The sequence below is a fragment of the Gymnoscopelus braueri genome (assembly GCF_963280865.1).
Source record: "Gymnoscopelus braueri genome assembly, chromosome: 10".
Taxonomy (NCBI): domain Eukaryota; kingdom Metazoa; phylum Chordata; class Actinopteri; order Myctophiformes; family Myctophidae; genus Gymnoscopelus; species Gymnoscopelus braueri.
Window position 1 is genome coordinate 2,020,149 of NC_137611.1, and position 10,706 is coordinate 2,030,854.

Below are 10,706 nucleotides of genomic sequence, written 5' to 3' on the forward strand. Positions count from 1 at the left end.
ACGGGACGGACAGAGCGAGGGGAAGGCAGAGTGTGTGTGTGTGTGTGTGTGTGTGTGTGTGTGTGTGTGTGTGTGTGTGTGTGTGTGTGTGTGTGTGTGTGTGTGTGTGTGTGTGTGTGTGCGTGCGTGTGCGTGTGCGTGCGTGTGTGTGTGTGTGTTTGTGTTGCGGGGGTTGCGGGCTGTGATGGTGGTGGGGGGGGGGGGGGGGGCAGGTGGGGGGGTGGTGGTAAAAAGATTACCAGCACTCACTTAAAATGCCTTTTAGATCATTCAATTTAGTTTACTCAGGGACAGCAACCCATTTAGACCTGGAACCCCATTATGTAACAATACCTTTGAAGCCGGGAAACCCTTGTTGGGGTTCTTGTTGCTACTGTATGTACAATACATAGCAACATCATTTTTTGGTAATTTTTTAATAAATATTTGAAGTTTTTCAGAACATTTAAGGTCAGGATTTAGAAGGCGTTTAAAAAAAATAATCAGCCTCAGGTCTAAAAACACAATAAAATAACCTAAAAAGGACTTTAAAGTGAGTTCAAGTGATCTGTGTTTCTTTCTTGAATCTCATTCTGAAGCGTGAACCCAGTAAGATGAGTGCTCTGCTCGCATTCCTCTGAAGTTACACATAAGGTCAATTACGCACCAGTAAAACCATGAGCCATGACAATGAATTTAAACTTGAAGGAATGCTTGACACGTTTAAGGAACACATTGACACATTATCCCTGTTTGGGGGCGTGTGAAAATGTACAGAAATAACCATAAATACCAGATCTACAAGATGTGTTGCATTGTGAGCTTTTTGACATGTGACATGCAGTGGTGGAAAAAGTACTCAAATGTTTTAAAAGTAAAAGTATCAATACTGCAATGTTGACGTACTCTGTTACAAGTAAAAGTCCGGAATTCAAAATTTACTCGAGTAAAAGTACACAAGTATTGGTATCAAAATGTACTTAAAGTACCAAAAGTAAAAGTACTGACATGTTTGAAAATAGCCGATCTACAAGCTCACAACGCGTTGTGAGCTTGTAGATCTGCTATTTTCAAATAGCCTAGGTTTAAAATAGGACTAAAAGTGGTTAATGTATGTTTTATAATGTAATAATTTATATCTGCAAGGTAACTAGTAACTAGTTTTCAAATAATTGTAGTGGAGTAAAAGTAAAGAAGCAAAGATTTTAGTTAAAAATGTTCGCTTTTAAAAATACATATATACTGTATATATTCAAGAGATTTGCACACATTTTCACGATTTTTCAAAAATAGCTGATATATATCTGCCATTTTTTGAATAGCCCAAAGTATAAAATAAATTTGAGATCCAATGTGCTATAAATAGCTAAAATGTCACATAATGCTCTCCTGGTTTGAACCCGTTTAGATCTGGAAGCCCATTACATAACTATACCTTTCAAGCCGGGAACCCCTTTTTGGGGTTCTTGTTGCACGTACAGTACATAGCAACATATATATTTTTTCTTTTTCTTTTTTGAATAAATATTTGAAGTTTTTCAGAAAACTTATGTCAGGATTTAGAAGGCGTTTTTAGAATGGGTTAACAGCGGTCGACACGGATCCAGAAGTATGCGCGACACACGTGGTGTCGCTGTGTGATCGTGATCACCGGGTGATTTATATCTCCGTCATGTCATCAGTGTGGATCTGTCAGCGTGATTAATGGCTCATCAGCATATCTCTGATCTGTCAAACGATACGGTGTGAAATAGCAGAAATGTGAAGAGATGGAGAACTGCAGCTGTTGTCTGCACAGCCAAGTCAAGACGGAGGCCAAAAGGTCACGCTAATGAGCCGCTCGTTTCATTATCACTCTCCCCCGAGTGGTGTAAAGTAACTAAGTACATTTACTTAAGTACTGCACTTAAGTAAAATGTTGAGGTATTTGTACTTTACTTGAGAATTTCCAATCTTCAGTACTTTTACTTCTACTCCACTACATCTCAGAGGCAAATATTGTACTTTTACTCCACTACAATTATTTGAAAACTTTAGTTACTAGTTACTTTGTAGATTTAGATTATTATTACAAAACATACATTAACCACTTCAGCCCTATATATATTTCGGCCATTTGAAAATAGCCGATCTACAAGCTCACAATGCGTCGCATCGCCCTCCCAGTGGTGTAAAAAAAAAATCATTCTGCATATGATGAGTACTTTTACTTCTGGTACTTTAAGTAAATTTTGATGCCAATACTTTTGTATTTTTTACTCAAGTACATTTTGAATTCCGCTGTCGTGTCTACATCCTTGCTTGTTATGTAATGCTTGTTACATTCTAAATCATTTGCCTAAGTCAAAAAGTTGACATTAATGCACTTTCTGCCTAAGCCATTTTGGAATGTAACAAGCATTCTGATTGGCTTAGGACATGGGCAATAAAGCACAATGATGCAGCAGTGTTAGGAGAGTAGAGAGAGGCAACACAATTGTCCAAAAAGTGAGTTAGACATTATGCTATGAGGCTAACGCTATCATAGATGGATAGACAGAGACTGAACCTGGCTGTAATTCAACTCTGCATGGTTCCAACAAACATTAGTAATTGCTTGACATTAACCAGCTAAACCCTGTATACCTTGTTGACCATGGGGGTCCCCCAGGGGTCTGTAAATGGTCCACTCCTTTTTCCCCTCTAATAAACGTATTTGCTGAAAATAGCCGATCCTCAGATTTGTCTGGTGTTCCAGGGTACGGTGCAACTAACATCGATTTGCTTAGATTAACCACATGAACCCTGGTCATAATAATAAAACATTTAGCACAAATAGCCAATCTACAAACTAAGAAGCGTCACATTGTGAGCTTGTAGATCGGCTATGTTTGCCAAATGTTCACCTATTTTCGCCAAATGTTTGCCTATAATGACATGCCGAGAATAGGGCGGCTTGAGTTAAGCGTTTAACACGTAGACACGAGATCTCAACAAATCACACTCCATAGCGTTGATTTCATCGACTAAAACTATGATGAAAAATGTTCGTCCACTACCTTTTTTCACTGACGAAAACTAAATAAAAACTAAATAAAAACAAAGCTACGATGACTAAAACTAAGACTAAATATATTGACAATTTTGTCAACAATTAAAAACTAGACTAAATGTTAGTGAGGGACTAGTGGAGAAGAAGTCATTTTATGTTTTGTCGCTCTCGGGTGTTGCACTCTGAAAATAGCAGATCTACAAGCTCTGTGACGCGTTGTGAGCTTGTAGATCTGCTATGTGCAACCAAGTGTAAAATCAGCCAATACGACGCCATCAAGGCACCGACAACATACATTTTAGTCGACAAAATCAACTGCCGATTTAGTCGACTATAATCTGATGATATTATAACGGCCAAGATATGCAGCTCCCTGAGCCGGAGTCGAACCTTCGCCCCACGGCTCACTAGTTCCAGCCAACAACCCCCTGCGCCAAAGAAACTAGCTCCCTCAGTGTAGGAAGTTGTAACTTGGACTCTCCCCTCGGTTTCGAATCGAACCGCGTCCTCGCGCTTCTCGCTTCACCGCACACGGCCAGTCCCTCACGTCCCTCACGCAAGGGCACGCTCCACCTCTGACACCAATGTAACGGCCGAGCAATGCAACGAACCCCCTGCGCCAAAGAAGTTAGCTCCCTCAGTGGAGGAAGTTGTGGCGGTTTGGGGACGCTACACTCTCCCCTCGGTTCAGAAGTGGGATAAGTGTGTAAATATATATATATAACCCGCCACAACTTCCTCCACTGAGTTAGCTAGCTTCTTTGGCGCTGGGGGTTGTTGGCTGGACTAGTGATCCGTGGTGCGAAAGTTCGACTCCTGGCAACACCAAGTTGCCAGGTTCTGGAAAGAAACAAGCAACCAGTGTTAAATCGTTCGGCGTTAGCGGTAGCCTCTCAGGAACTTTCAGCGCATGTTTGACTATCATGAGACTCTACAATGAGTAGTAGTAGAGAAAAAAATAACTTTGCATCGGTTATAATAGATGAATTTGCCTAAGCCACGCGCTCCCATTATGACAACGGAGGGGGTTGAAAAAATGACGACAGGGGAATCTCTGGTAAAAAACAACGCCACTTTTTACGTCGGTAGGTGAGTAACGACACATCAAAGATAACACTTAAAATGTCCGGAATTCTCCTTTAAGGCTGACTGCATTATGTCATATCATAACTTTTGGACCATAACAAAGTCACATAAAAATGCATCGCATTTAACTACAGTGCAATATCAATAGCAGTGGTGTAAAGTAACTAAGTACATTTACTCAAGTATTGTACATTTACTTTACTGGAGTATTTCCAATTATCAGTACTTTTACTTCTACTCAACTACATCTCAGAGGCAAATATTGTACTTTCACTCCACTACAATTATTTGAAAGTTACTTGTTACTTTTCAGATAAATTATTACATTATAAAGCATACATGAACCACTTCAGCCCTATTTTATACCTAGGCTATTTGAAAATAGCCGATCTACAAGCTCACAACACGTCACATCGCAACGCGTTGTGAGCTTGTAGTCTTGTTGGTACGTTAAAGTTGTACAATGCAGAATCACAAATAACGATTTTTAGCAACCTCTGCTGGTCACTACCGTCACTGCATACAATTTCCGTAGTCCTCGATTACCCAGAATTCCATTCGTTTTCACCGGAAGCCGGAAGCGTTTCAAAAAGCGATCTTTTAATTGTTTTATACTATCTACGGATCGTTTCTCTTAGCCAGTGGAGCATTAGTTACCATGAGCTGTGCTTTCTTTTTATGTTCTTTTTCGATCTTCCAATCCTACTTTCTCTTAAAATCAGCGTGAGGTTCCTTTTTGTTATTAGCGCGGTAGTTCCTGGCCAAACAGGAAACCGTTGCGGTAGTTCGGCCACGACGTCATGACGTTGGCCAGGAACGTCATTTTCCCGGGAAAGTCCCCCCCGTCCACGTTCAATAGAAAATATATAAATAAAAGGCTTCCGGGGGTGAAATTCATGGAGTGGGTGTTGTGAAACTTTTGCCACTCACAAAATATATACAATTTAACTTTATTTTTGTTGAAAACGTTACCTAGTATGCCTTTAAGTACATTTTTATACCAACACATTTGTACTTTTACTCAAGTAAATCTTGAATTCCGGACTTTTACTTGCAACAGATACTTCTACTTTGCAGTATTGATACTTCTACTTAAGTAAAACATTTGAGTACTTTTGAATAGTCTTTTGGTGCCGATGTGTCAAAATGTGAGCCACTCATCTGTGCTGTGAACCAACCAACAACTGTTTGGCATCAAGCATGCACTGCATTTACTGTTATATTTACAGTCTGTGACCAATGGCAGTGGAGCCGAATGTCTGGAGGTGTGAAAAGTTCTCAGCACATATTTTAGACATGTAACGCCCGGGTTTTAAACCCCGGTCTCCGGCTTGGAAAGCCAACATCATAACCACTAGCCTAAGGGGGTGTGAAAGGTTCTCATTAAATATTTTAGACACTTAACGCCTGTGATCTGAACCCTGGTCTCCGGGCGTGGGGAAACCCCATCCCGGGTCACGGCACCAACGTAACGCCTGGGAGTCGAACACGGGTCCCCCGCATGGAAAGCCAACGTCTTAAAGGGATAGTTCACCCAATTTTGTTTTACTTTTTTTCCTACGGATCAGTCACCCCATGGAGACTTGAATTAATGGAAATGTTTTAGTTTTTTTGTCGCATTCCTAAGACAATAATTTGATGAGCAACGGACCCGGTAGGCAGCGGTTCCGGTAGGAGACACAAAGGAGACTCTTTGTGTCTCCTACCGGAACCGCTGCTGGTCATCAAATGATTGGCTTAGGAATGAGACAAAAACAAAAAAATATCCATGAATTAATTCATGGGGTGACTGATCGATAATTTTAGGGGTGAACTATCCCTTTAACCGTTATAGCCTAATGGGGAATTCCCCCTTTGTCGGCGGAGATATTAGGGTTTTGGTCATCAAACAGAGGCTCTGGGCCTCTACTGCTACCATTGAGAATTAATTGGAATTAGCAGTTAGGAATCCTTACAAACTCTACCGAGGAACAGCCGATCTACCCAGGTTCATTCCAAAAACACTCAGCAAATTCAATGCATGAATTGCATGTCTTTACTGGCGGGCCATAATTAATACGTTTTAGGAAGGAAGCCGCGAGTCATATAAAATCTGCCCTCGTGCCACAATTGACCCTGGGGCTCAGATGTGGTCATGTCTGGCATAGAGGCATCAATTTAACCACATCAACCCATGTGGCCTTATTCTGGGCATGTTATAAAAGGTCAGCAATCTGCAGAACTTGGTGAACATTCGGCAGACATAACAGATCTACAAGCTGTTAACATGTCGCTCGTAGAGCTTCTATTTTCGGTGAAGAGATTTTGGTGTAGAGGGAAAAAGGAGGGTTACCTCCTTTTTAAGTAAGCCTGACCTCCTTTAAGAGGTTTAAAGACTCAAATAGGTCGTTCATACACACTCATTGAAATTGACGGTGCTGCCTTTTTTCAAAGCGAATAAGCAGGATTCTATAGTATGAGTGATGTGCAGTGTTTTGGTCCCGTTGTAGAGACCAACCATTTGACATTTGATTTTAGTTATGAGCTTGTAGATCGTTTTTTTTTTTTGGTAAATTTGAAAATGTTTTTTTTTTTTTTTTCCCTTTCTTGAAATTGTTTCAAATCTTTTGAAATGTATAGATTTTATTACATTTTTCTTTTCAAAGTTTGTTCTACTATAATGCCCAGAATGGGTCGCCTGGCTCCAGGCCCTGAATCGCTAGCATCACATTCAGGGTCTGGTAGAGACGCTGTAGAAAAGGCGGGGTTTTCTCTGTTGAAAATCTAACCGACCCGATCGGGATCGGGATATAATCCAGTATGAACCAATGGCCAAAGACGCCCCCATCTCAGAAAACGGCTGCACTGAGAGGAGCTTTCAGACTGAATGATGGAGTGAAACTAAATGAACATTCAGGCTGCGTGTCAGGCTACAGAATGGGGACACCGGAATTAAAGAGGTTAACTATAGCGTGGCCACACACAGGCCAAGGACATCTCCATTCTATTCCTATAATACTCCTACTGCTACGGCGCCCTGGGGCTTCTTGATATGGCTTTGTCTTTTTTTCTCCTTTTATCCTCGAACACAAAGATAACCTGTGAAATTCCTGCCGGGTACATGTGCAGGGTGGAGGATTTACTGGACTAATTCAGCAACAGGTGCATCCTGACTGACACAGTACTGTACCAGGCTGCTCCAGGACAATGGCACTGTGTGTGTTTTGTGTTCAATGAAAAATGTGTCTCAGCACCAGTGTTGATTTCGTCGACTAAAACTATGACGAAAAATGTTGATCGACTGCCTTTTTTCGCTGATGAAAACTAGATAATAACTAAATATATTGACAATTTTGTCAACAAATACAAACTTGACTAAAATGTTAGTGAGGGATCTAGTGGAGAAGAGATCCAGTAGAACTAAAAGACAAGTCATTTTTTGTTTGGTTGCGCTCGGGCGTTGCGCTCTGAAAATAGCAGATCTACAAGCTCACAACGCGTTGCGCTGCGAAGCGTTGTATTTGTTGTGCATGAACATATGGGACGGGTTTATAACAGAGGCATTTTTTTGTTATCCGCCCCTTTGAAATGCAGGTTCCACACACAGATCTGAACATATTTTGTGCCAGGGACCGCCATACAAGATTTTTGTTGTTAAAATGTTTTAAAAAATATTCAAAAAATATCACTTTTTATCCCAATATTTTTTGAAAATAGCAGATCTACAAGTTCACAACATGTCACGATGTGACACGTTGTTAGCTTGAAGATCTGCTATTTTAAAATAGCTAGTCATAGACCGGCCGCTTGTTCTTCTTGCAAAATCTGGCAACACACTGATTACCTGCATTACAACACCTGTAGCCTGCTAGGGAGGAAGTGGACAGATATTGAATGAAGCTGAAAAGAGCAATATGGCACCGCCTGGACAAGAGCCAAGAATAAGGTGAATAACACAACACCAGGGCCTACTGTACTGTACTGTACTGTAGGCAGTACAGTACAGTAGCCTACAACTGACACATGCAGTGGTGGAAAAAGTACTCAAATGTTTTACTCAAGAAAAAGTATCAATACTGCAATGTAGAAGTACTCTGTTACAAGTGAAAGTCTGGTGTTCAAAATGTACTTGAGTAAAAGTACAAAAGTATTGTCATCAAAATGTACTTAAAGTATCAAAAGTAAAAGTACTAAAATGTGTGAAAATAGCTGAGGTATAAAATAGAGCTAAAGTGGTTAATGTATGTTTTATGATGTTATAATGTATATCTACAAAGTAACTAGTAACTAAAATGTTCAAATAATTGTAGTGGAGTAAAAGTACAATATTTGACTCTGAGATGTAGTGGAGTAGAAGTAAAACATATTGAACATTTTAAATACTCCAGTAAAGTAGAAATTCCTCAAAAAGTACAGTACTTGAGTAAATGTACTCGGTTACTTTCCACCACTGCTGTTCATGTCCCATTCTCAGCTGTCAACAGCTCCTGTGTCTCTGACTCTGCAGGAAGGTGTGAGGCCTGCACCTTGCCCCCCACTTAAGTTTTGAAATTAGAGCTTCCATTTAAAGGGCTATTGTTAGTGTGTTGGTTGTTGTGTCAAAGGGTGAGCGTTGTGAGCGGGTGTTGAGTGCTGAGGGAGGGCTGTCAGATCCGTTAAGATCCACTCAGACTTCAGGACGTCTGAGGTCTGACAGCATCTCCTGAAGGAAAGAACGCTTGGCTTCTGATATCGCAATTTACAACATTACATACAAAGGAGAGAGATATGAAAAGTCCTAGAGCTGTGTCCACGCTCTCTCTTGACTTAGTAGTTTATGTTCTTTTTTCCTTTGTTTTTAGGAGTGGTCTTTGAAGACCCTGCCTTGGGATATTCCAGGTGTATCTGCTGTTTGTCGGTCATGGAGCCGTTGACCTCCATGGCCTCCTGTGGGCTCTGAGGAGCTTCTCTCACCGGGCTTTAGAACACATGAAGCCAGGATGCGTGTTGCCGGAGGAGGAGAACGAGGAGATCAGAAGATATTCCTGCCTGTCGTTTTCAAAGAGCCGTTCTGTGTCAAAACACATCAGGTAGGGCTCAAACATTCAAACATTATTCTCTATTTGTGTTCCAATAATGTTGTAACCAAATGGACCCTTTCGGGTTGGTTACAAGTAGATAAAGGAACAGCAGTTGTCTTTGCACCGATACAACTTATATTCCTCATCATTGTGGATAGCTCACTGACTCATCTGAGTCAGTGGTTGTCAGGGTGGACTGTGGGGACCCCCAGAGGTCCTGGAGGGGGTTCCAGGGGGTCCCCAGCCAAAGGTGTATTTTAGTTTCACTATGATTCAGTAAACTTGATGTTGTTACAATTTAACAACATTCAATCCCGGAACGCATCTCTGCCATTTTAGATGTATTTGGCTATTCAAAAATAGCAGATATACAAGCTCATAGAGCTTGAAAAGTCTTTGAATATATATATTTTTAACTGAACACTTATCAAATATTTTGTTCCAGGACCTCCAGAAGCTAAGATTTGAGTTACAAATGTTTGCTTTAAAGAGTGTATTCAAAGATCTGCACAAATTTTCACCATTTAAATGATCTACAAGCTCTGAGCTTGTATATCTGCTATTTTTGAACAGCCAAAGAAATCTAAAGTGACTCAGATACGTTTCCGGTCTTAATGCATTAAAAGAAAATATACTGTATATGTTTGACATAGAAAAATTCCATTGACCGGATCTGTAGAGGGCGCAGCGGAGTAAGTGTTTTCCTTCCGGTGAAATATTTGACGTTTTGGCCAAAAAGTGTATTTTGGACGTGAGGTGGTGTTGGGGGGGGGGGGGGGGGGGGCGGGGGCTCAGAGTGTTCCCACTTAGTAGAGTTGGCTTTCAACTCCATAAAACCGTCTTTGTTTTGGTGAGTAGAGAAAGTGTATCTTTTTATTTTTACTGCAGACGAGAGGCTATGCAGCCTGTGGTGCGAGCGCACCTTAAAGGTATCATGACATTCATTTTCACTTTTTTTATTTTCAATGTTTTATTTGGGGTTTTATGACCTCAATTACACCCAAAAAAACTGAACTTAAAACATTCAGTGGATTTTCTGTGGTCTGGGGTTTTCTGAATAATTAGGCTGAAAAGTAATCTGAGCTTGGCCCTTCGACAGTGAGGTCACTGTCGAATAATCCCGCCCACTCTCCTCCTCGCCCCTCCCCTCCCCTATCCTTTCCTTTGGGGGGGGGCGGAGCAGAGGCGATGATTGACAGGCAAAATCCCTCACCAGCGACACCCGCAGGCAAAGATTTCTTTTTTCATTGCAGTTGAAAAGGCTTTAGAAATGTGAGAGAAAAACACCTGCCATTGATCACTGGAATGGAATTTTCACTTAAAACTTTTTCACAAGTTCACCCAAAAAATGACTTATTTTCTATCAATTGCACACCCTATGAAGCCTTGAATCCATGGATATTTTTTTGTTTTTGTCGCATTCCTAAGCTAATAATTTGATTCCCGTCTCATACCGGCTAATGTATCCGGTAGGAGACACAAAGTAGATTATTTGTGTCTCCTACCGGAAATACACACAGTCATCAAATTATTGTCTTAGGAATGCCACAAAAACAAAAATAAATCCATGA